A 26,895-nucleotide genomic window follows, 5' to 3' on the forward strand; every position below is an offset into this window, starting at 1 on the left:
AGATACTTTACGGCTGTTAGACAGGAGCAGTATCTGCTCCTTTTCTACCTTTCCCACATTGCCCTTACTCAGCTAACTGAGCCACACACTCCAATTCCTGCATCTCAGATGTGTGATGGTACTCTGGAGTAAATTATCTAGTATTTCCTCTTCCTCTCAAATACCAGAGTCAGAACGTGGGAACAGGAGAATCACTAACTTAACAATTATGAGCTGGAGAGTCACAAGTCAAAGGCATTTCTTGCAGGCATGAAACAGCTCTGCTGTTGACAAACGCTCATGTCTGCTAATCTCAACACACAGGTCGCACTACCATCAAATTCATGGCTACTGTTTTTAAATTCACAAATGAAGAATGACTCTTTGCGTGAGTTGGAAGGCAAAGCTTAATGATACCATAATACCAAAACAGGAGGAGGTGGGAATTAGAGAGAAAAAAAAATGCTTGTGATTAATTACCATTAATAATCATTGCCTCGTGACTTGTAACTCTTCAGGGCTTCTGATTATTAAAATCTAAAACAAAGCTGCACTTTTAGAACAGTTTGGGTAAAGGTTGCTCACAAAACAAGGCTCTCCATGTGCCATTTAACCACATGCATGCAGTACTCTTTCCTTCTCCACCCAAAGATTGATTCGACAACATTTCATTGTGTTACATTGTAAACACTGAAGATCTGTACTACTTCACATACCACATTTCTATCTAATGATGGGTTCCTTCCAATACCGCATGGAACATATTAAAGGTTTATGTAAAAAGAGAACCACAGTCAAAGTCACAGTCAACATTAACCCTGAAAGATTAATGTAAAACAGTTCCCACTACAGTGAAGCCAATAGACAGAATTGCTTTCCTGACTAATTTTATGGATTAATGATTCTATAAGCTATTGGTAGCTAAAAATCATTCATGGCCAATTTTGCAGCATAGCCTTTAAAGAAATATATCAGACTATCAAAAGAAATCTTACCAATAATCAAAACAAGTCCACCAAGTGCTTTAATCGCTGAATTGCTCAAGGCACATCTGCCAAGTATTTACTGTTGGCAATACCATTTAACACACTTGTAAGACATTCTTTTGTCTTTTAAGTGGCTTAGCACCCCCACTAAACAGAAGAGTGTTATTTAAAATTTTAGTGTTTGGCCACTAATAGTTCTGACAGTAATGTCTGGGGTTACATTAAAATTGTCTTTATATAAAGGGATCCTTAGCTTTATAAAGTGGTGCTTTCATCACAAAAGCAAAAAAGCTACGCTAAAGATTTGAAATACTAGTAGGCGCCAGTTGGAATATTAAGCCCAGTTCAGGGAACCAAAATTTTGGGAGGACGTTGGCCTTAGGGAGAATGAGTAGAAGAGAATTGATACATTAAAATTAGCAAAGCAATACATGAAGGGATGCTGGGCCTATTATTGCCAAGACATGAAAGCTTTTAACAGTTTCTCCTTATTTATTCTATTTCTAATTGTAGATAAGTCTGTGTCCCTTGGTTACAAACCTAGGTAGTTGATACAAAGAAACAGAGGCAAAGAATAATCTAAACATAAGAACTCGGAGCAGGAGTAGCCCTTCTGGCCCATCAAGCCTGCTTCATCATTCAGTAAGATCATGGCTGATCTTTTCGTGGACTCAGCTCCATTTACCCGCCCACTCTCCTGCTGTGCTGTATGACGTGGAGTCAAAAATGCTCTGTGTTATTTGAGTTATCATTCAAAATGCCACAAATTTCAACTCATTCAAGAGCTATCCAATTGTTACGCCTAGAATCAACTCATTCAATGCTCTCCTGGGTGACCTCCCATTTTCCTCCCTCATTCAAAACTTCATTGCTCATATACCAAATTCTTTTCATGCAAATACAGTGCTTACTAATCTACACTGTTGTCTGTTTTCAATGCCTCAAATTTAAGGACAGGAGGAATGTGCAGAAAGCGGCACAAACCATGAATCTCTGAATAAGTAGCAAAGTACTGAGATTGTAAAAGTATGATGTGGAGGTTTCACTAGCAGCAATTAAGAAATAAGACAAGTAGTGCTGTAATTGTGACAATAAATTAAACGTGGGGTAAATTCTGATTCATGCAGGACTTAATGTCAGCCAGGTAGTTAGGGAACAATGGAAGCTTTGAATTCAATAGTGGAAGGAGAAATATCATTCCCATTCAGGCAGAAGCTAACCCACAGTCTTGGAAATGATATCACAGCGGTGGTATACACAAAAAAAAGGAACAGAGGTGCAGCAAAGATGGACCTCTGGACTACACCAGGGCTGACCATACTTGTACAGGAGGCTATTGCATCAGGCTAGGCACAAGCAGAACACCAAGAACATCCAATGTTGTAATACAGAAAACACCAACAGCTAACTTCCCACAAACAACATGATAATAACTGGTCTGTTATTGTGATGTTGATTGCTGAGGGATAAACACTGGAGCTAACTCTTAATCTTCTTCAAAATAGAGCAATGGAATCTCTGATATCCATCTGAGGAAACTGTCAAGAGCTTAGTTTAATGTCACATCTGAAAGACAGTACTTTCAACAGTGCTGCACCTCTTCAATACCACACCGGAGCAGGAGTCTAGATTTTTGGTGTTCAATCCAGGAGTGGAACTTGAATACAACTTGTAGAGAATGACTGAGTTACAGCTGATACAGCTGAAAGATAAAAGGTAAAAGTTTAAACAGGAAGTATTGACAGTTACTGGAGAAAATAGGTGATAGCTGCATGGAACAAACAAGCTTAGGAGAGAAGGAAATTGGAAACTGCAGCAATGAGAAGCTGGAAGCCTTAGATCGAGAACTGGAAGGGTTAGACAATGTCAGAAACAAAAAAGACATAAATCCTGATTACAAAGAAATCTGTGAAGGTCTCTCTTTAACATGTTATTTTTGGATGGAATATCAGGAGCTGGGATTTAGATTGAATTGGATTGCTTTTGGTTGCATCCGTGTTCTCAAATTAACAGCTCAGACTTAAGACTACAGCAGTAGCTTTTTGGCCTGGGAATAATGGGTTCAGAGTCAGTAGTGGATAATTGATTTTATTCATTCATGGGATGTGGGTGGCTCTGAGAACGCCAGCATTTATTGGCCATCACTGCTGTTGAAAGTGGTGGTGAACTAACTTATTGAATAAAACTGAGTGGCTTGCTAAGCCATTTCAAATAGCAGTTAAATCAACCACAGTGTTGTGGTTATAGAATGACATATAGACCACACTAGCGGAGGACAATTAAATTTCCTTCCCAAAAAGTATTAGGGAATCAGATAGGTTTTTACAACAAACCTGTTGCCTCAATTGTCAGTATTTTTATTTACTTCATTGTAATTGGGGATTAGAAATTCAATGACAGAATTTGAACTCATGTCTTTTGATCATTAACATAACCAGCAAGGTACAGTACCAGGTTGAAAGGGCGTTTGACAAAGTAAAGATGTCTTTTTCTTTCCTCAGAGACAGGAGGAGAGGAGTGATTATGTAAAACAGCTTCATCTGTGACCAAGGCTTCTGACGTGATATTGGAGTAGATTATAGAAGCTAAGGACCCAAATGAAGAACATTTTTCAACAGGAACTTGTCACAAATTCAATAAGTTAATAAAGTCAGCACACCTGGTTTAATTTTTTATCCTTTAAATTATGAGTGTGATATCATGGTGTGGTCTTTAGTGTCGGAAAATAATTTATATACAGATCAAGACACAGAGGTAGGAAAGACAGAGAAAAGCAAGTTCAGTTGTAGGTCGAAGTCACTAAGAGGAGACAACACTCAATGCATGAACAGAGAAAATATTAGGAATGCAATTTCAGTGTAAGGCGGCAAATTAACACATTACTGAAATGTCAGGGGAACCTTGTGCTAACAACTCTGAAAGCTATTATTCTAGTCCACTGGTTCCCAAGCTGTGATCTGCAGGCTATAGGTGGTCTGCAAGGGTACTGCAGGTGATCCATGGGGGAAAATAAATACAATTATGTGCCTTGTACAAACGTCTTTAAAAGACAAAGTTACACAAAGTGAAAAAGAAGTTGCAAAAGTATTCAGCTTACTTGGTGCTCTAAGAGCGTCTCAGAAGATGCTGCTGAAAAAATTCAGAACAGACATACAACAAATATTATGAAAGATACCAGAATAAGCTTGGCCTTGACAAGTGTTACAGTGCCATCATGCCCAAATCTCATGGCATTTATTATCCATACGCCTCACATGGTTCTGCAGGACGAGTTACAAAGCCCTGCTCCCGTATTCCCACATATGGAAGTGTTTCCTCTGGTTGCAGCACTAAGCTGGCCGCCTCTCAGTGTTTAAGGGTCACAAGCAAATGGCAATTGGGTCATGTGATTCAAAAGGGGTGAATGATAAATGGATGGAAAAAGCAGAACTTCACTGCAGTGCCAGATAACCAGTTATGTGATTTGTGTTGGGAACCAGTGGGATCTTGCACATCGCAGAGGATGTAATTACAAGAAAAATTTGACTGATCGAAAGAAACTGTGCCTGAAATTGGCAATACAGTTGCATGATTGATGCAAGAGTGACTAAGCTCTCTTGATAGTAAAGAAATGAGCATGATTGAAGATAAATCAGTGGCCACCCAAACTCCATAGGCAGACAGATTTCCTAACTATTACCTCCAATGAGCAGGTAAACATCTCCAATGAACATATGCAGGTTGTCAACGCAGCTCAACTTCCTCAGACACTGTTGATCATTCATCTGATCAAAATGTGGAGATTGTATATGGACATGCAGTGCCTACAGGAAGGGAGATCTCCAAGGAGAACAGAAATGTTGGGTTAAATGACAGATTATTCTCCAAATTTCAGCTGAAGGAAGTCATCTCAAATAAATGCATAAATGAAGCTCATGACGAACCACTCAACGTGGACCCTTTGCTCGATTTCTTAGCAACACAAACTAATTGGAAAAATCTGTTTGAAAGGTCAAACGAGAATGAGCTGAAACTAACCACAAGGAGCCACAGTTCCCAAAAGCTTTGGTCAACAAATTCCACTTCCAACAGAAACTGAATTGAGTCAACTGAGACGTCATTGTTTCAAGTTTGTAAATGGTGATGAAAGGACACAACAGAGTTCAGCATCAATCTGTGCAAAATTGTCAAACCCAGGCAGTTAAACAGCAATTCCCAATCCACAGATAACCTTACTTAAGCAGTGATTTTATTGCAGAATCAGTGACAGTTTCTCCATGTGCTACAAATTAGAAGAGAGATGTGGGCCTTTATGACCTATTTACGAATCTGTCAAGTTTTTTTAACCACAGCAGAAAGACAAGGGGCAATTCTCCCATTCCGCCATGCTAATATTTCAGTGCGGCAGGCCAGAGGAAATCACATGTCCGCTGATACATGGGATTCACACAGACATTCCCATCACGCGCTCATCTTCCAGGTCGGATGTCCGGCACCATCTGAGCCATACTTGAAACTGGTGGGAACAACACGTAACTGACTTAGATCTACTTTTATTGTAATTTAAATCTGATTAGTCGGCACAGTATTGAATTGTCTGGGTCCACTAGCATCTCCCACCACCGTCAGGAGTATTTCACTCCAGCAGGGTTCAGACTAGCTTCTCACTTTCAGCCTGCGAATGCACAGGGGGCCAGCACTGAGGGGGCCCCAGGCTGGCCAGCAAACTGCAGGCTGACAGTGCGGGGCCACTGCACATGCGCAGAGGCCCAGGACTGTCAACCTCAGGCGTGAATAGCCTTGCTCCCCAAGCTTTCAATGATATTCCCAATTGTGACCTCGGCACTACACAGAGTATGGAAGATTCTTATCTGAAGTCACACTGAAAAAGCCAGCATGATATACATCAGTTTTCCCACAAATTCGACACTTTGATTTTTGGGAGAATCGTGGCCACAGCTTCCAAACAGTTGAAACATGACATCAGAGCAGCTGCAAAGTTTGAAAACACAGTTACATGATCTTCCCTGTTGCAAACAAAGTTCAACTAGATATGAAATCCCTTTGCAAGTCTTGATGATGACTTCCTAGCAGGCCTGACCTCAAGAGAGGAAGACAGACAGTGTTGTGGAACTGTCCAGTCATAATGCTTTATAGCTGGATTTTTCTCAGAAATATCTGATTTAATTATTGGCTTCAAGTTTCTTTGGAATCCCCAAATCTGTCTGACAAGACAATAAAGTTTGAGACGCCCTTTCCTACAACCTAGCTTTGCAAAACTGGATTTTCAGGGCTTGTTTCATTGAAGACCAAATATTGGGATAAATTTAACATTGGACCAGATCGCCAATTGAGACTGTCATTCCTGGAACCCGGCATCCAGTGTTTGGAGTCTGTTAAACAACAGCAGCCTCCTCATTAGCTAACTACCACATTTCCACTACGACAGGTACATATGCTGTGATGAGAGCAACATATTTGTGAGTGTGCATCACTCACAAATATGTGAGGAATAACTGGGTTTTGAAATAACTATTAATATACAAGTTTAACTCCTATTAGCCAAAGGTTTTGCAAAACAAATGTTTAAAACGATTTGCATACGTTCTGGTCCTTTTGAAGATGATCTAGGAAACTGCATAAATAAAAAAGTTTGGGAACCACTGCTCTAGTCCCTTCATATCATCAACATCAATAAATCATCTAAGCAAATGTGATTAGACCTTAAATGTAAATAAAATGATGTTCTTGATAAAAAAGCATTTTAATGGGAATTTTAGGGATTTTACAATTTTAAGTTAGAAAAAGAATTCTTGCAAGACTTACTTTTTAAAATGGTACAGTGACAGTGGCACCTGAACCAAGTTGTAACCTCACTTCTGAGCTCAATTCAAAGCGGCTGGAAGGGATCCTATGAAATGAACTTAGTGGTCTCAACCCGTTTCATTACAAGCACAAGTTCACAGAACAAAATACTCACAATTCTGTCAATAATTGACAATCATCAGAGAAAAGACCAGCCTAGCAAGGACAATTCACACCTGTAAGCGGTGACATGCCTGTCTAATGTTGTTGAAGTTAGTGATAAAAGTAGCAAGAATGTCTTTTCTGGTAAATAATAAATGGATTTGCCTCTTGAGTACTTGTAGTTCCTGCATGAAATATACCTCCAAGACATTCTCATTAATAATTATTTTCTCAAAGGAGAAAATATTTAAAGAGTTGGTTAATGGTTAAAGGCCAAGTAACAACAAGGGCGTTCAAGTTTTCCACAGAGTATCTTGTTCCAGTGCTTCTGAAACCATGGGGGTGATTCTCCCATCGCGACCCGCAACTTTTCTGACATGTCGGGCTGGTAGATATGCGCCTTTTTCCAGAATTTGCACATGCGCCAAGAATGCATATGCATCTCCCAGAGCCAGAGAACAGTCGGAGTCCAGACCATGCTGGAAACCGGCAGGAAGACAGACAAGTCATTTGAATTTTTTTTTAAATGTAGTTTAAATATGTTTAGCATTTCATTACCAGGAACATGCTGGTCCCAATTGAAAAAGGAACGTAGTAGTGATTGGAGATAGTGGGGTGAAGAGTATTGACACTGTCCTTTGTCACAATGACAAAGTGCACAGAAGGGTGTGTTGTCTGCCTGGTGCTCGGGTACAGGATGTCGCAGCTGGGCTGCAGAGGAACCTGGAGTGGGAGGGTGAGAACCCGGTCGTTGTAGTACATGTGGGTGCCGGCGACGTAGGCAAAGTGCGGACTGAGGATCTGGGGAGGGAGTATGAGAAGCTGGGAATGGAATTAAAAAGTAGAACAGACAAGGTGGTCGTCTCTGGGCTACTGCCTGAACTGAGTGCAGACGGGCGTAGGATTGACAGGATAAAGGAAGTGAATGGGTGGCTCAGGGATTGGTGTGGGAGGAATGGGTTCGAATTTATGGGGCATTGGCACCAGTATTGGGGTAGGTGGGACTTGTTCGGGCGGGATGGGGTTGGTCTGAATCGTGCTGGGACCAGAGTGTTGGCGAATCGAGTAAAGAGGACTGTAGACAGGGCTTTAAACTAATTAGGGGGGAGGAGGGTGCGAGGGTAGGTGACGCTACGAGGTCTAAAGTTAAGGATAGGGTACAGGTAAGGGAAGAGGCCGAGGATGTCCCAATTGGTGGCGTTACGGCAAATAGGGTCCAGGTGAAGGCTGGGATGAAAGCGCTTTATCTGAATGCACGAAGCATTCGGAATAAAGTGGATGAGCTGGTGGCGCAGATCGACACAAATGGATACGATCTGGTGGCCATTACAGAGACGTGGCTGCAAGGTGACAGGGACTGGGAGATGAATGTACAGGGCTATCAAGTGTTTAGGAAGGATAGGCAGGAGGAAAGAGGGGGTGGCGTAGCTCTGCTGATTAAGGATAGTATCAAGGTGGTAGCAAGGGATGATATCGGAGCCAAAGAGCAGAACGTGGAATCGTTGTGGGTGGAGATTAGGAACAGCAAAGGGAGGAAGACGCTGGTGGGTGTCGTCTATAGGCCCCCGAATAATGATCTGGAGGTGGGGCGGGCTGTTAACACGCAAATAAGTGCGGCGTGCAGGAATGGGACGGCAGTAGTTATGGGAGATTTCAATCTGCATATTGATTGGTCGACCCATGTTGGACGAGGTGGGCTCGAGGAGGAGTTCTTGGAATGCTGCCGGGATAATTTCCTTGAACAGTGTGTGTTGGAGCCGACGAGGGAGCGAGCTATCTTGGATCTGGTGCTATGTAATGAGGCGGGTAGAATTAGGGACCTTGCGGTGAAGGATCCTCTTGGAGAGAGTGATCATTGTATGGTGGAGTTTCTGGTGCAGATGGAGGAGGAGAAAGTGGGTTCCCGGACACGCGTCCTTTGTTTGAATAGAGGGGAGTATGGTAGGATGAGAGAAGAATTGGCAAATGTGGACTGGGGGAGTGCGTTGGAAGGTAAGTCTGCTGAGGAGCAGTGGAGGATCTTTAAGGAGATCTTTCTTGGTGCTCAGCAGAAATTTATTCCGATGGTTAAAAAGGACAGTAGGAAGAGAGGTAATAAGCCGTGGATAACGAAGGAGGTGAAGGAAAGTGTTAAATTAAAAGCGGAGGAATTTAGAGTAGCTAAGAGTAGTGGGCGAGAAGAGGATTGGGAAAGGTTTAAATGTCAACAAAGATTGACAAAGAAGTTGATAAAGAAGGGTAGGAGAAGCTATGAGGCTGGGCTAGCACTTAATATAAAAAAGGATAGCAAGAGTTTTTATAAATATATAAAAAGGAAGAGGCTGGCTAGGGTGAACGTTGGTCCTTTAGAGGATGAGAAAGGGGAGCTAGTGGTAGGGGATGGGGATATGGCTAAGGTCTTGAATAACTTTTTTGTTTCGGTCTTCACGGAGGAGGACGTGAATAATTTGCCGGGTGTTAGCGATGGAAAGGTGGTAGGAATGGAGGGTCTTAATGACATTACTGTTACTAGAGAGGTGGTGCTCGACAGACTGGAGGGGCTGATTGTGGACAAGTCCCCAGGACCGGATGGAATGCATCCGAGGGTTCTGAAAGAAATGGCGGAGGTGATAGTGGATGCCTTGGTGGTTATTTTCCAGACGTCGCTGGATTCCGGGGAAGTGCCGGAAGATTGGAAAACGGCTAATGTTACGCCGTTGTTTAAGAAGGGTGCCAGGCAAAAGGCGGGGAATTATAGGCCGGTTAGTTTAACGTCTGTGGTAGGTAAAATGTTAGAATCCGTCATTAAGGAGGAAATTGCGAGGCATCTTGAAGGGAATTGCTTGATAGGGCGGACGCAACACGGTTTCATTAAAGGGAAGTCGTGTCTGACAAATTTACTGGAGTTCTATGAGGATGTGTCTAGGGCAGTGGATAGAGGAGAGCCGGTGGATGTGGTCTTTCTGGATTTTCAGAAGGCGTTTGACAAGGTACCTCACAAGAGGTTATTGCAGAAGGTCAGGGGACATGGAGTTGGGGGTAGGGTGTTAGCGTGGATAGAGGATTGGTTGTCAAATAGGAGGCAGAGAGTGGGGGTCAATGGGTGCTATTCGGATTGGCGGTTGGTGACTAGTGGGGTGCCCCAGGGGTCGGTGCTGGGGCCTCAGCTATTTACCATTTATATAGATGATCTGGAGGAGGGAACCGAGTGCAGGGTGTCGAAATTTGCTGATGACACCAAGATTGGGGGAAAGGCAAATTGTGCGGAGGGTGTGGAGAGTCTGCAGAAGGATCTAGATAGGCTGGGCGAATGGGCCAGGAAATGGCAAATGGAATTTAATGTTGGCAAGTGTGAGGTGGTCCACTTTGGTAGGAAGAATGGTAGGAAGGACTATTACTTACGTGGCGAAAAACTGCAGCAGGCGACGGTGCAGAGGGACCTCGGGGTCCTTGTGCATGAGACGCAAAAACCCAGCTTGCAGGTGGTCAGGAAGGCGAATGGGATGCTGGCCTTCATCGCGAGGGGGATTGAATATAAAAGTAGGGAGGTCTTGCTGCAGCTGTATAGGGCATTGGTGAGGCCGCAGCTGGAGTACTGTGTGCAGTTTTGGGCGCCGCACCTGCGCAAGGATATTTTGGCCCTGGAGGGAGTGCAGAGGAGGTTTACTAGGCTGATACCGGAGTTGAGGGGATTGAGCTATGAGGAGAGGCTGAATAAACTAGGCTTGTACTCGTTAGAGTTTAGAAGAATGAGGGGAGATCTCATTGAGACGTATAAGATGATGAATGGGATGGATAGGATAGAGGTGGAGAGACTCTTCCCGCTCAAAAAAGACAGTAGGACTAGGGGGCACAGCCTCAAGATAAAGGGGAGGCGGTTTAGAACGGAGTTGAGGAGGAACTTCTTCACTCAAAGGGTGGTGAATCTCTGGAATTCTCTGCCCGTTGAAGTGGTGGAGGCTGCCTCGCTAAATATTTTTAAGAAGCGGGTTGATGGGTTCTTGATAAGAGAGGGGATTAAGGGTTATGGGGAGAGGGCGGGAAAGTGGAACTGAGCCACAACAGGTCAGCCATGATCTTATTGAATGGCGGGGCAGGCTCGAAGGGCTAGATGGCCTACTCCTGCTCCTATTTCTTATGTTCTTAATCTCCCACCACACCAGGAGTACTCATTCTGGCAGGGTTTGGAGTAGCTCCCCACGTTCAGGGAACTAGCGGGAGACCCCATCGAAATGAAGGGGGGGTGGGGGGGTGGTGCAATTGGGGTCCCCCGGGGATCAGGCGGTGGGGTGTGGTGCCCCCTGGGCATGGGCACCTGGCAGTGCCAGCCTGTGTCCCCAGCACTGCCCACAGGGCAAAATGCTCATGCCCAGGGACATCTTGGCACTGCCCACCAAGTATCAGGGACAGCCAAGGCCTAAGGCAAAGCGGTGGGGGTGGGGGGGGGGGGGGGGGGGGGTGGTTGTCCCACTGCCACTCTGCATGGTGATCAGTCTGGGCTGGAGGGAAGCCAGCGATCAGGGTGGGCAGGGTTAGGGCTGGCCTGGGAATTTTCATGGGGGCAGGGGGGCCTAGAGGGGCAGCACTGCGAGGGCCCCAAGCTGGCCAGCAAACAGGGATGCTGGTAGATTAGCACCACTGCGCATGCGCAGAGTTCTAGAATATGTCTTGCCCCTCTGGGTTTTTTAATGAGATTCACAACTGGGACCTCTGCAGTGCACAGAATGGGGAGATTTGAGTATGAAGCTGAACTGAGAAAACAAACAGTCATGATTTAGAACAGTTTTCCCACCAGTTCAGCACTTTTGGGAGAATCGCTCCACTCCCCCCCCACCAGTATCTGATTGGCATGGAACAGTGAGGTCTTGTATGAATCGACATTTGACACTACTGCTCAAGACATACATTCAATGATCTGCATGATGGGGTTGAAGATGCTACCTGCATATTTACAGATAGCACAAAAGATTAGTACCAATTGAGCAGAAAAATATAAATAGTGCACAAGTCTGAAGCAGTTCTTGGCATTCTATTTGAATATGATCTAAGCGTCTGCCCCTTACTCCTTTCCTCATTGTGACCACCTTCTTCCATCTCCATAACAACACATTTCCTCAGCAACCTTCATCCATGCCTTTGTTACCTGCAGTTTGAATATTCCAATGTACTGCTGACCAGTCTCCCATATTCTGTAAACTTGGCCATCTAAAACCCTATCGTCTATATCATTACCTGCATTACATTTCATTCACCATCCCCAACTATGCCCACTGACTTAGAACGGCTCCCAATCCAGCACCACCACTTTACTTTTAAAATTCTCACCTCATCTTTAACTTGTTCCAATCCTTTAAACTTCTAATCACCAGGTTTACTGGAAGTCTGGCCTCTTGCCCATCCCCAGTTTTCATCGATCCACAACTGGCAGCCATGCCTGCAGCTGCCTAGTTCCTAATCTCTGGAAATATCTCTTTAAAGTCCTGTTTCGCTACTTCTCTTTCCTCCTTAAAGGTGTGTCTCTGACCAAGTTAGACATTAATGCTTCCTTACATTGGTCAGTCTCAAATTTTGTTTAATAGCACTTCAGCAAAGTATCATGGGATATTTTTCTTCATGAATAATATACAAGTAAAAATTGTTAGTATTAGAACCTTTGGAGAAAAAATTAAATTTGTGTCTAAATAAGAGGAATGAATTGGGTCAAAAATTTAACTTTGATAAACATATGATACACTTGTAGAGAGTGAACACCAACCATGAATTGTGCACCTTTCAGACATTTACGTGACTGAAAGATAAATTTTTGCTTTATCTTTTAGCAAAAGTTCCAGTAGCTTTGACTTTACTGATGTTCAGCTAACTGGTTTATAGTTCCCAGGAATAGTTCTGTTTTCTTTCTCTGGCACTAATTCTTTTCCTATTGAATGTGTGCGTAATGCATCTATAATCATCTCCCTGGTTTCATTTAATGTTGACAGATGCAATCCATCTGGATCGCCAGTATCATCCTCCACCGTTTTGGCACATTCATCTCCCACCTCAACTGTGTGAGAAACACAGCTCACAGTTAAACAATTTAGTCAAGTCAAGTTCTGAAGGAGCAAGATTTTATTTGTCGTTCTTGCAAGACCGGGTGTCTAGTCAAAATAGGCACACCTTACATAGATTTGCAGCACATTTTATACTGTTTTTCAAACATTGTGATGGCTTGTATTGTGTTATTCCCCCTTATTTGGCTGTTAACCTTGTTAACTTTAAACACTGTAAATGGCTTGTATTGTGTCATTCCTTCAATTAACACTCTCTCAACTCCCATTTTGCGCTTAATCTCATCACTGCGGTTATCTGTTTCGTGTAACCTAGTTAACTGTCTGTCATGTGCCTCCCCCTTTCTGTATGCTGCTGAACTCGTCCATCACTGCTGATTGTACTGTTAGCTCTTGCAGCCTTAAAAATTACACTACTTCTCACAATCCCCCCTTTTCTTTTTGCTGTCTGTAATTTTTCACTAGCATCCCTTTTTCCAGGTTTAGTCCAGATATGCGCGTGTAGGTTGTTCCAGTTTGGCTAACATACTATTCACTTGCTCGTCCCAATCTTATATAATTTATCCAATCTACGTTCTTATTTATTGTTACCCACCAAAACAAGGATTCAAACCCAGCTGTAATCTGATTTCGAGCTTTAAATTCATCTGGAACTCCCCGAGGCACTCCTATGGGATCTAGATATATCTTTTCATCAAAAGAAATTCCTATCACTGATCTCTTGTTTTGCCTGATCCTTTTGATTTTTCAAATGCCAGGGTAAATGGTATAGCCAATTGGACAATTGCACATGTACCTTTCCACTGAGGGGGTAGAGTTGGCCTCAGTACCCTTCCTCCACAATACCACCATATATCTGCTCTGGGGATTTTCAATGATGAATAGTTCCCTCCCATTCCGTTCTCTGTAATGCTCCTGACCTCTGAGCATGATTCTAACTCCCCCATATTATGAGTTAACTCTGCCCTTTGTCGGTTCACACATGAAGTGTGATTCACAACGGCAGTGAGAAACTGAGGGGGAGTTTTTAAGTTCTTTGCTTCCACAGGAGGGAACATCAGGGATAGGGATGTGCAGTTCGGGTTGCCCCATGCTTCCTTTTCTTGATACAGGGCTAACATGCACTCCATACCTCTTCTGTCGCGTTTCCATCCCAGAGGGAAGGGTACTATTTGGGCCACTGGCTTCCCAGACGCACAGGCATAGCAATTGCTTTTATTTAAGCTTTTTACAGTGTATTTGACCCATTCTACCCAGGCATTAGTCTCCTCATACCCAGTCTCTATTTCAAGGATTTGTTTTAGGTTGTTTACTTCGACCACTCTTACTGCCCTTGGGTCGTTTTGGGGAACCTTATCATTCTAGTCAGGTGTTTTCAAATTTTTATCTACATAGATTCGGAAACAACATTTCAATTTGCTATCTTTTCCTCCCTCCTTTACCCTAATTCCAAATACTGCCTGGTGCAATTGTTGGTCCCTGGTCCAGTTACCTGTAAAGAAGGGCCCACCAGCTATGGAGTACCAGGAGAGGTTCTTAGGATCTAAGACTGGACCGCTTATTTTTTTTTTCAGTCCATTTGGTCCCTATAAGATTGTATTCCTTATCTAGGCATTCTGATCTTGGCTGCATATGTTTCTGATGAAGGGATATTATGGAAGGGAGTTTACCCCAAGGATACTTTCCGTCGGCATAAAATTGTAAGGATTCTACCGAATATTTTTGCTGGCTCACCAGATCCCCACATATTACCAAAGAACACAGGTCTGTCTCTACTACCTGTGTTGTAGTGAGATCCAGAACCGTAACTGAGCTCATAGTGTTTCCCTTGTCCTCTTCTAACTTATCTGAATTATATCCCATACTTGTAAGTACTCTCTTGGACAAGAGGAAGGAAAGCATTATCCAGGTTACCCCTTCCATTCTATCCCTTTCTCGTTACCTTTTAGGAGAGAACGTAATTCAAAACAGTTCCTTTCCCGCGCTCACGCCGCAACTAAAAATTGATTATTTAGAGTCTTTTAAATTTCAGCTTCAAAGGTTCTTCAGTCAGTTTGACCATCCACGTGTTGGAATTATCTGGAGGTTTTACCAGTCCCTTGATTATAGTATGATGTGTCCACCCCTTTTCAGCAGTCCTGATTACTGTCTCAGTTGTTAGGAGTGCTTGATATGGTTCCTCCCATTCCGGTTGCAGCTTAGTTTCTTTCCATGACTTTACCAGGACCCAATCTCCTGGTTGAATTGTATGTACCGTGAAGTCGAGGGCTGGAGTCTGCGACAATAATCCTTGTTTCCTAAGGGAAGATATCGAGGAGGACAGGCCCAGTATATATTTCTTTACAAATTGATCATTCATTTCAGGAACCGGTAACTCCCCGACTGCCCCCATATAAGGTAGTCCAAATAGCATTTCATAGGGGGATAAACCCAAATCCTTTCGAGGAGCTGTACAAATACGCAAAAGTGCTTTTGGTAAGCACTTAGTCCAAGGGAGTTTCGTTTCTATTATCAGCTTAGATCCTCTGTCCACTTTAAAACATTAAGAACATAAGAAATAGGAGCAGGAGTAGGCCATCTAGCCCTTCGAGCCTGCCCCGCCATTCAATAAGATCATGGCTGATCTGTTGTGGCTCAGTTCCACTTTCCCGCCCTCTCCCCATAACCCTTAATCCCCTCTCTTATCAAGAACCCATCAACCCGCTTCTTAAAAATATTTAGCAAGGCAGCCTCCACCACTTCAACGGGCAGAGAATTCCAGAGATTCACCACCCTTTGAGTGAAGAAGTTCCTCCTCAACTCCGTTCTAAACCGCCTCCCCTTTATCTTGAGGCTGTGCCCCCTAGTCCTACTGTCTTTTTTAAGCGGGAAGAGTCTCTCCACCTCTATCCTATCCATCCCATTCATCATCTTATACGTCTCAATGAGATCTCCCCTCATTCTTCTAAACTCTAACGAGTACAAGCCTAGTTTATTCAGCCTCTCCTCATAGCTCAATCCCCTCAACTCCGGTATCAGCCTAGTAAACCTCCTCTGCACTCCCTCCAAGGCCAAAATATCCTTGCGCAGGTGCGGCGCCCAAAACTGCACACACTACTCCAGCTGCGGCCTCACCAATGCCCTATACAGCTGCAGCAAGACCTCCCTACTTTTATATTCAATCCCCCTCGCTATGAAGGCCAGCATCCCATTCGCCTTCCTGACCACCTGCTGCACCTGCAAGCTGGGTTTTTGCGACTCATGCACAAGGACCCCGAGGTCCCTCTGCACCGTCGCCTGCTGCAGTTTTTCGCCACGTAAGTAATAGTCCTTCCTACCATTCTTCCTACCAAAGTGGACCACCTCACACTTGCCAACATTAAATTCCATTTGCCATTTCCTGGCCCATTCGCCCAGCCTATCTAGATCCTTCTGCAGACTCTCCACACCCTCCGCACAATTTGCCTTTCCCCCAATCTTGGTGTCATCAGCAAATTTCGACACCCTGCACTCGGTTCCCTCCTCCAGATCATCTATATAAATGGTAAATAGCTGAGGCCCCAGCACCGACCCCTGGGGCACCCCACTAGTCACCAACCGCCAATCCGAATAGCACCCATTGACCCCCACTCTCTGCCTCCTATTTGACAACCAATCCTCTATCCACGCTAACACCCTACCCCCAACTCCATGTCCCCTGACCTTCTGCAATAACCTCTTGTGAGGTACCTTGTCAAACGCCTTCTGAAAATCCAGAAAGACCACATCCACCGGCTCTCCTCTATCCACTGCCCTAGACACATCCTCATAGAACTCCAGTAAATTTGTCAGACACGACTTCCCTTTAATGAAACCGTGTTGCGTCTAGGTTCTTCTTCTAACAGTTTCAAATATAGTTGTTTAGTTTTCTGTGCGTACCCTTTGATCCACAATCTACAGTATCCTACTAATCCCAAGAACCTCCTAAGTTCCTTTTTAGTCCATAGTATATTTAGATCTAGGATTCCTTGTATTCTTTCTGGATCTATTCTTCTCCTTCCCTCACTGATTAGGTGTCCAAGGTATTTAACTTCCTTCTCTACGTACTGCAGCTTTTTCTTTGACACCCTGAATCTCTGTTGTCCCAGATAATTCAATAAGCTATTTGTGGCTTCTATTACCTTTTCCTTTCCTCCTCCTGTTACTAGTAGGTCATCTACATATTGTAGTAATGTGATTTCATCAGGCTTTTTAAATCTTTCTAACACCTGCTCTAAGACTTGACCGAAAAGATTTGGGGACTCTGTGAACCCCTGTGGGAGCACTGTCCACCTGAACTGCTGTTTCCGTCCTGTGATAGGATTTTCCCACTCAAAAGCAAATAAGTCTCGACTTTCTTCCACCAGTGGGCATGTCCAAAATGCATCTTTTAGGTCCACTACACTGAACCATCCGTGATCAGGAGGAATCTTGCTTAATAAAATATAAGGATTAGGGACAATGGGGTGTCGCATCGTCACTATCTGGTTCAGGGCCCTTAGGTCCTGTACCAGGCGGTACGTTCCCTCAGACTTCTTTACAGGCAATATAGGGGTATTATAAGGGGACATGCAGGGTTCTAACAGTCCATCTCTAACCAATCCTTCAATTACTGGCTGTAATCCTTTTTTTCCTTGCAAAGGTATAGGGTATTGCTTAACACACACCGTCTCTCCTTTTTTTAAATTTATTTGCAGAGGAGGAGCGTCTAATCCCCCTCGGTTTCCTTCCCCTGCCCAGACTATCGGGTCTATTTGCTGTTCCTGTCCGTCTGTTAATACTGCCATGGTTACTGTTAATTGGTTCTTTTCTACTCCAATTGCCAAACCCAATTTAATTATTAAGTCTCTGCCTAATAAATTACTGCCAACTTCTGGTATGTATAAGAGTTGACCCTCTATCCGCTCAGTCTGGTATTTAAGCATAATCGGTTCAAACATGGGGACTGTAAAACCTTCCCCTTTTACCCCGATACCATTAATTTCTTATCGATTAACTTTATTCCTCTCGGTATAAAATTCAGAGAGGATCTAGTGGCCCCCGTATCCACCAGAAACACCGCATCTTCTTGTTGGGGACCCACCTGCAGATTTATCAAGGATTCCCGGTGGATCCCTGGGGGTAGGAACCCCTGACCTCCCTAGTCTTCATCCATACTCATGAGAGGGACTACCCTCTCTTTTTGTAATTCAGGGCACTGTCTTCTAAAATGTCCAACCATTCCACAGTGATAACACCCCTTTTGTTGGGTTCTTTATGTTACCCCACCTTTTAGTGCCCCACCTTTTCTACTTCCTCGTTCCTTCCTTTCAACATACTGATACCCTCGTGTCTTTCCCTCAGTTATTGGTTCCACCCTCTTCCTCACAATCTCATCTACGGCCGCTACCATTATCTTTGCCTTCTGTTTCTCTGTCTCATCTCAGTCAGCTCCTCTTTTTTTTCCTTTTCTATAAAGATTGGATTCAATCCACGGGGCATTAGGGAAATAAGGGCCTGCATCCTAATTGGTTGTGGGTTTAGGGTTGCTTCTTTTGCTATTTCATTGGCTAGCCTGTCCACAGGCATCTCCTTGATCCTTTGGAATATTAAATGTCCCAAATATAACACCTGTGCTTATCGTCTACTATAAAGAAAAACTTATCCTGTGAGTTCCAGTTCAAAGCTATATCTAATACTATAAATACTTCCTGGGACAATGATAATACCAAAATTTGGCCTTTGAACTCCAGGGCTGGAGTTTTCCCAGTGACACTAGGATCTGATGTCTTTCCCTGGTGTGAAGTATTTAAATTGGTCAATGGATTATTCACTGTTCCTCTCCTCGTTACCGGAGCAAGGTTAAAGACCTTCTCCTCAGTATTAAAGTCACCCCCAGGCGCTGTGAGTTTCATGGTCATACTGCCGGGGTAGGGAGGTGATGTCCCTCTGCAGTAGTCTTCTAACACTTGGTTTTGTTTCTCCAGTTCCCTTACTCTGAATTCTAATTCCTTAATCTTTTTTATCCCCACTCCACTTCTTAGTGGAAGTGACTACTTGTTCAATTAGTCCAGCTAACTGATGTATTAACAATACTGCTATTTTCTTTGTTTGGTTTCTCTTTTCTAACTCTCTAATCTGTGATTCTGACGTTTTAATTTTCTCCTTGTCGTCAGCCCAATATTTTTTTACCCAAGACTGAGATGTGTTCAATTAATCTGGTTTAAACCTGTTCAATTAATTCAAACTAAGAGAATTCCAATTTTCTTAGTTCTGTCCTTTTTTTTTCCCAATCATTTCCATTGTTGATCTAGTGGGTGAAATGGATCCCACCCCTAGGTCGCTCTTATCACAGTCCGGTGATACCTATCAGGGGTGATCAGTCCCCTCCGTACCACCGCTTACACTCGTGAGCTTACACCTTTAAGCTCACACTATTAAGCCGGCTTTCTTTCTTACTCACGTCTGAACATCACATCCCAGGCATCCTTCTCTAGCCTTTACACCCACTTCAAACTCCTGAGCTTTGCGTAGGGGGCTACCCCTCTTAACAACTGGTCTAGGGCTAGGTGTAAAGACAGATGCCTCCTTGTCTGTACGTGCTCAGCTCAGACCTCTCACACACACTCACACTTTTTCATCACAGATGAGCACCTACTGTACTTTGATTCACTCCCTTAAATTTGGTAATCTGTTCCGGAGCTCCAGTTGTGGCCATTCAACCGGACCCATAAACAGATCCCAGGTTTCAGCACCAATCCTTGTAGGTAAAGATACCTCTGAGACTAATTGTGAGTCAAAAGTACAGCAGTTTAATTAACTAAAGCCTGATTCAGAAAATCCAAAATAAGATTTATTTTTATCACCATTAAATATCCTCACTAAATCAAGACCCTTGCACCTTCTTACAATTCTGGTACAATAAAACAAAACATCACTTGGAGCACAGATGCACGAAGAAATACTGAAAGCATTCTAATGTGCAATCTACATGTTTAATTATTTCTACAGCTCTGCCTTTGTAACCAACACAGGCAAGTACAAAATCAAATCTACTATGTGCCTAAATGGTTATCTCTCCTCACAACTTTAAGATGCAATATAATGCCACCTTTCCCACTTGGCAGAATTCAAATCTCTGTCCGATCCCTACATAATTTAGTAAACTTAAAAACTTAAAGCAATTCACTTTGATTGGCTATATCTATTACATCACATGAGGGTCTCAATTACACAGTTACACCCTCTCTCTCTCTCTCTCTGTACCATACAGAGTCAGCCTGCTTGTCTCTTTTTAACCCTTTACTGATGGGAGCTCACTGGCCTCTAATAAATTTGACCATGTTTGATTCGGGTGCCTCATGTCGTGACAAATCCCTTTCTCTCTCAAACAGTCATATAGTCATGCACAATTCCAAATACATAACCACTATTAGCGTTCTCCCCGCACCTCAGTAAAAGCCCATGTCAGGGTTCCCAGTTCCACTGACATACTTCTCTCTACCTCTTTCTGCTCAGACCAATTGTAGGTCCATCCCATTCATGCTGATCCATCTATATACTTCGTGACCCATCCACAAACTCCAGTGCCTCTAGGGGCACCTCCCTTATTCGACTTTCCTCTGCTCCCTCATCACATAACCTCCCCCGCAGCCCCTAAATTAACATTATCCAGCAACTTGCATGATCAATTCCTTCCTGGGACGCCGGCTGCTTCTGTCTCACATATTTATTAAGAATCTGACAAACCCAATCCTCAACCGAACCGTACTTTGGCCAGAAGACAGACGGACTCCTGATTGGGTGAAGGAACCAAACAAAACACAATATTTCATCATTGTCGTCTTGTTTTTATCCCTAGTACAAGTACTAGTGCCCAAACCTTCCAACATCCTTCCCAACGGACTTTCTGGAGGGATGTTCCCTGGGGCCCCACCCTTCTTCCAACATCCGTCCCAAAGGACTTTCTGGAGGGATGTTCCCTGGGGCCCCACCCTTTCTCCGCGGATTCCCAGCACCTTTCCCGGGGGACTTTGTCCTACTACCCCCACTTCCCATGGTTTACCTACCACGACCCGGTCGCCAAGGCAATACTTAAAAGTCACTTTTCTTACCTTGGTCCGCAGCGTTGCCCGACCACACGACGGTGCCTATCGTTTCCCACTTACTCGTTCAGAACAACTTTCCTAGGATTCTCAACAGTCAGTGGCAGAGAAGTCCACCGATGAACACCTGGGACCATTCAATTTGGAACGGGACGCGTCTTCCCAGTTGTCACCGGCAACCTCCCTACCAGGGATGTTAGGATCCCGGACGAGCCCCCAATTGTGAGAAACACAGCTCACAGTTAAACAATTTAGTCAAGTCAAGTTCTGAAGGAGCAAGATTTTATTTGTCGTTCTTGCAAGACCGGGTGTCTAGTCAAAATAGGCACACCTTACATAGATTTGCAGCACATTTTATACTGTTTTTCAAACATTGTGATGGCTTGTATTGTGTTATTCCCCCTTATTTGGCTGTTAACCTTGTTAACTTTAAACACTGTAAATGGCTTGTATTGTGTCATTCCTTCAATTAACACTCTCTCAACTCCCATTTTGCGCTTAATCTCATCACTGCGGTTATCTGTTTCGTGTAACCTAGTTAACTGTCTGTCATGTGCCTCCCCCTTTCTGTATGCTGCTGAACTCGTCCATCACTGCTGATTGTACTGTTAGCTCTTGCAGCCTTAAAAATTACACTACTTCTCACAACTGTTACAATATTCCTCTTGAATTCTACTGTTGTCATTTCTCTTTGTTAACCTCCACCATGAAAACTGCAGCAATGTATCTATTCAGGATCCATACCACTTCAGTATCATCTCAGGGCAGCACAGTGGCACAATGGTTAGTTAGCACTGCTACTTCACAGTGCCAGGCACCGAGTTCAATTTCTGACTTGGGTCACTGTCTGTGTGAAGTCTGCATGTTCTCCCCATATCTGTGCGGGTTTCCTCTGGGTGTTTCGGTTTCCTTCCACAGTCTGAAAAATGTGCTGGTTAGGTGCATTGGCCATGCTAAATTCTGCCTCAATATACCCGAACAGGCGCCAGAGTGTGGCAACCAGGGGATTTTCACAGTAACTTCATTACAGTGTTAATGTAAGACTACTTGTGATAATAAACCATTTTTCCTTGTGAATTTATTGTGCACATCATTTTTGGCCTTATCCATATTTTAAATTGTGCTTTTATTAATTATGTCCCTATAAAATACTTTCAATTATTTGATTAATAATTTCTTAACTATGTTTTTAGCCTCTTTGCTAACTTCATAATCTTTTCATTGAACTTTCTTCCTACTTAATGTACTTGCACAAATTTGGAAGAACTACTGTCTCAGGAGATTATGAAGCAGCTGGGTGATGGAAAACTAGGGGTTTCAACAGGATGAATAAGATGCACTGGCTGATCATTTTGTTGTATGTTTGTGCAACTGTGGTGAGTCAAAGCAGATTATTCATGGTCAACAAATAGTTTCTTGAGCCTTTTTGTTCCTCAATTTGTTTTTATGTACTTACATTTTTACCAAAACAATTAAAATCTGCACTTTTTGAACAAACATGATATCTGTATGAATCATTACGCAAATTTTATTTTCTTCTTTCACAAAAAGCACCAGTTTCTTGCTGGGAATAGCTTCACAAGCAATAAGTACTCTTCGGTATCATAAACTCTGCAAGTAAATAGTTGCCTGTAGACAAGGAGGGGAAGGGAGAATAAAATAAGACACCACAGGCTGTTGCACTAATCTGATATCCAGAAAATCCTGGAGTGTGTTGTGAAGCGGGAACACAGCTGATTTTCTCACTTTTTATCCAGGGGCACTAAGGTCAATTGTAAAATCGTTATCAGCTCAAAGATCAGCTAACTTGGGACCATTGTGTTCTGCATGCTTCAGCTATTTACTAGATAAATTTGCTGAGCTGTCATGAAAACCAGACCTTGTTGTGAACTCAAGATTCGTACAAAGCTAATTAAAGTGTGGGTGGTGTATTTTAGTTATTATACTAAATAAACCATCTGCATTCCTAAGAATTGAGTCAGTGTGTTATAACGTTTACAAAAAATTCTGAAACAACTTGGAGAAATAAGCATCAACATGATCACCATTCAAATGTATCAGAAAAAAAAACTTATTCATATTTCTGACAAAACCAGGTGAATTCATCCTATAATTCTTCAAAACATTGTCATGCCCAGAAAAGGCAAGTCATACCATGAACTTCTAGGCCAGTGATTCTGGATGGTGACTTCAACTGCACCATCAATGTGGCTGAATGATCCAACGACAAACTGGATGCCACATCCAGACTCCCAGTAGAAATGGTAAAAGAGGTCAAGCTGCACAACATCTTCAGCAACTCTTCAGATGGAGTGCAGTAAAGACACATAGTCACTGTTAGATGGGCCCATCCACTCCAGGACAGGCCTCTCGTTTGGTTCCTGATGCATTCACAATCAGGTCTGCCAATGTCAAGTTGATGTTCTTCTCTGACCACTGTCCCCTCTCCTACTGATCAATTGGAACCTACAAGGAAATCAGAGGATGGGTAGGGGGACATGGATACTGAATGTTTACCCCAGAGAAACTGGAGCAGCTCAAAGAGGATTACGAAGGTTCAAGAACTATGAAACCCCTCTTTGAGTCTCCATCACTTTGGTGAGAAGCAATTAAAGGAAAAATCAAGAGGTTTTTCATCCTTAAAAGATGGAAGGAGAAAGATATCGAGAGAGAGAGAGAGAGAGAGAGAGAGAGAGAGAGAGAGAGAATCATAGAACCCTACAGTGCAGAAAGAGGCCCTTCGGCCCATCGAGTCAGCATTGAACACAATCCCACCCAGGCCCCATCTCCATATCCCTACATATTGTACCCACTAATCCCTCTAACCTATAAATCCCTGGGCACTAAGGGGCAATTACTTAGCATGGCCAATCAACCTAACCCTGCACATCTTTGGAGGGAGAGGGAGAGGGAGAGGGAGAGGGAGAGGGAGAGGGAGAGGGAGAGGGAGAGGGAGAGGGAGAGGGAGAGGGAGAGGGAGAGGGAGAGAGAGAGAGTGAGAGAGAGAGAGAGAGAGAGACAGACAGACAGAGGGGGAGGAAGACAGAGGGGGAGGAAGACAGAGAGAGAGAGAGAGCGCGAGAGAGAAAGATCCCAACTGCAGGAAAAACCATGCATAATCTCGCCTGGCTGCAGTTGATGGGGGTTGCTGTCAAGAAAGATTTCTAAGAAAACCTCACTGTTTTGCCTTGGAGGTCTCCAAGGTCAGCATCTAGTCCAGAGTCCACTCCTTGGAGGAAGATGAAACATGCTGCATATCTTCTTCTAAAATGTGCACAGTGGGACCTCAGGTGATCAGCAGCCTCTAAGAAGATGGCTCAGTAAAGTCACTGCAGTCTGACATTCTGAGGATCAGTAAATTCTTTTATGCCAGATTGTATGACCTGAAGACAACAGATAGCACTGTGCAAAGCCTTTCAACCAAAGTTCATTCAGGAGCTAGCAACGTACAAAGCACCTTGGACTCTGCTTGTGCTTAATTCTAACCATATGAAACTGTAATGAAGCACTACAGAGTCCAACATGACTGATTTATGTAGTTTGTACTCTCTGTAATGAAAATATTGAAATGCATGAAATGTTCTCATTACTGAATTGAAATTCCTGAGTCCATCTTGATTTCTGGAGAAAATGTGAATATCATTGCACTTTAGTGTTATAACAATACACAACAATTCTCTACTTTCTCAGAACACTAAGGAAATTTGGCACGTCACCTACACATCTCAACAATCTTTCCAGATGCACCATAGTAAGCATTCGCTCGGGTTGTATCACAGCTTGGTATAGCTCCTGTTCTGCCTAAGACCGCAAGGAACTACAAAAGGTCGTGAATGTAGCCAAATCCATCACGCAAACCAGCCTCCCATCCATTGACTCTATCTACACTTCCCACTGCCTCGGCGAAGCAGCCAACATAATTAAGAACCCCACACATTCTCTCTTCCACCTTCTTCCTTCAGGAAAAAGATACAAAAGTCTGAGGTCACGTACCAACCGATTCAACAGCTTCTTCGCTGTTGCTGTCAGATTTTTGAATGGACTTATCTTACATTAAGTTGATCTTTCTCTGTACCCTAGCTATGACTGTAAGATTACAAACTGCACTCTCTCATTTCCTTATCTATGAACAGTATGCTTTGTCTGTTTAGCACGCAAGAAACAATACTTTTCACTGAAATGTTAATACATGTGACAATAATAAATCAAATTAAAATTCAATTTGAAATGTTTTGTAATGTTTCTTTCAGAGATTTTACAAATAAAGTACACTTTTGCTAAAAAAAAAGATACAGTTCCTGAAATAGCTTTGATTGCTTAACAGTTGGGAGGATCACTCAGTCTACTTTAGACGTTTCTAGAATGCCTGACTTCATATCTCATGTTGGACAAAAGGAAGGATCAAAACTCAATGTCCATTAACAATTTCACATTGTATCGCAATAACTACCTTTAACTAAACTCGACTGAGTGGGCGCCCCTGCAGTCATGTGATCAAAGCTACTTCAAGGGTTGCACCCTTATTATTCCATCAGTTCAATCAGGAGCAGTCAGTTTGAGAATCAAACTCAAACTAGCTGCAAGTCATTAAACAGCCAAAGTACCTCAATAATCCCAGTTTCAAAGTTCACTAGGTATTCCACTGCAAGAAACCTCACAACATTCTGTGAAAACACTCCAACTTGAAATCATCAAACCCACTCAGGAAGTCACAGATTTGAGCAACCATTATATGAGACCATAAATCTAGATTATAGGAGACCATAAATAATAAAGCAGAGACTGAATTAAGTACATTATCTTTATCTGTACAACATTGCATTGATTCAGGGCAAGTACGTGAGAACAAACAAACTTTGTTTTAAACTCACAAAAGCTGGCTGCTGAATGATTTAATTGGAAAATATCAAATTCATGAAAACACGAAATAACCAATTTTAAATTATCAAATTTCATTCTGTAATCTTATGCTTTCTGACAGAGAAACCATTTGCTTACCAGATTATTTGACATCTTAATAGAAATTTTGACCAAAATGAAGCTAGACTTCATTTAACATTACTTCAGATAAGTCCAAGATAGCAATTTTCACTGATAACTCTGCAGTTTTTTATGGCGGTAAGTATTCATGCTTACAGGGAGTTAAGAGGAATCAACACTCCAGCTGTAGATTTATAAACAATGTGTACTGAATAGTTATGCCTTGTTTTCAGCAATTATTGCTATACTGCTCAAATGCTTATACTCCAGTTTAAACCATTACATAGCCCTGAGAAGGAAAAGCTCCACTTTACAGAAAAACCAGCCATGGACAACATTAAACCAAAAGGGCTTACAAAAATGCAAAAAGCAGCACATATCCCACCGAATGTGAAAGACACAAGGACTAGCAAAGTTTCACAAAACAGCTTATAAGAGCTTCTAAAAGGGGTTATGAAAGGAGACTTGAAAGGCTTCTTGCAACAATATGTAGATAGTCCAACTCAGGAAAGGGCTGGACAGGACCTGTTATTGGAGAATTAGCCCAGCCAGATGGTCAATGTTTCAGTAGGGGGAGCAGTGACCACAATTCAGTAAGCTTTAAAGGTACTGATGGATAAAGATAAGTGCAGTCTTCAAGTTAAGGTGCTAAACTGGGGAAAGGCTAATTACAACAATATTAGGCAGGAACTGAAGAATGTAGATTGGGGACAGATGTTTGAGGGCAAATCAATAGCTGGCATACAGGAGGCTTTCAAGTGCAAGGAATTCAGAACCAGCACATTCCTGTAAGAATGAAGGTAAGTATGGTAAGTTTTGGGAACCCTGGATAATGACAGATATTGTGAGCCTAGTCAAAGAGATTAAGGAATATTTTGTCAAGGCTAGGAGGCTGGG

General features: G+C 43.0%; 1 protein-coding gene across 5 annotated transcripts in view; it reads right to left on the bottom strand.

Annotated features, from left to right (window-relative positions):
* Positions 1–26,895, bottom strand: part of LOC145349065 (spermatogenesis-associated protein 13-like) — a 288,754-nt gene that overhangs the window by 197,871 nt on the left and 63,988 nt on the right. Inside the window, exon 1 of one of the 5 annotated variants that reach the window (XM_080197351.1) lies at positions 6,771–6,840. The exons of the other annotated variants lie outside the window; for them this stretch is intronic. The gene's annotated coding sequence lies outside the window, so the exon portion shown is untranslated. Of the gene's footprint in view, positions 1–6,770; positions 6,841–26,895 lie in introns of those variants that run through there. 5 annotated transcript variants of the gene reach the window in all.

Source organism: Carcharhinus amblyrhynchos, chromosome 10 (genome assembly GCF_965287045.1).
Source record: "Carcharhinus amblyrhynchos chromosome 10, sCarAmb.v2.hapA, whole genome shotgun sequence".
In the NCBI taxonomy this organism is placed as follows: Eukaryota; Metazoa; Chordata; class Chondrichthyes; order Carcharhiniformes; family Carcharhinidae; genus Carcharhinus; species Carcharhinus amblyrhynchos.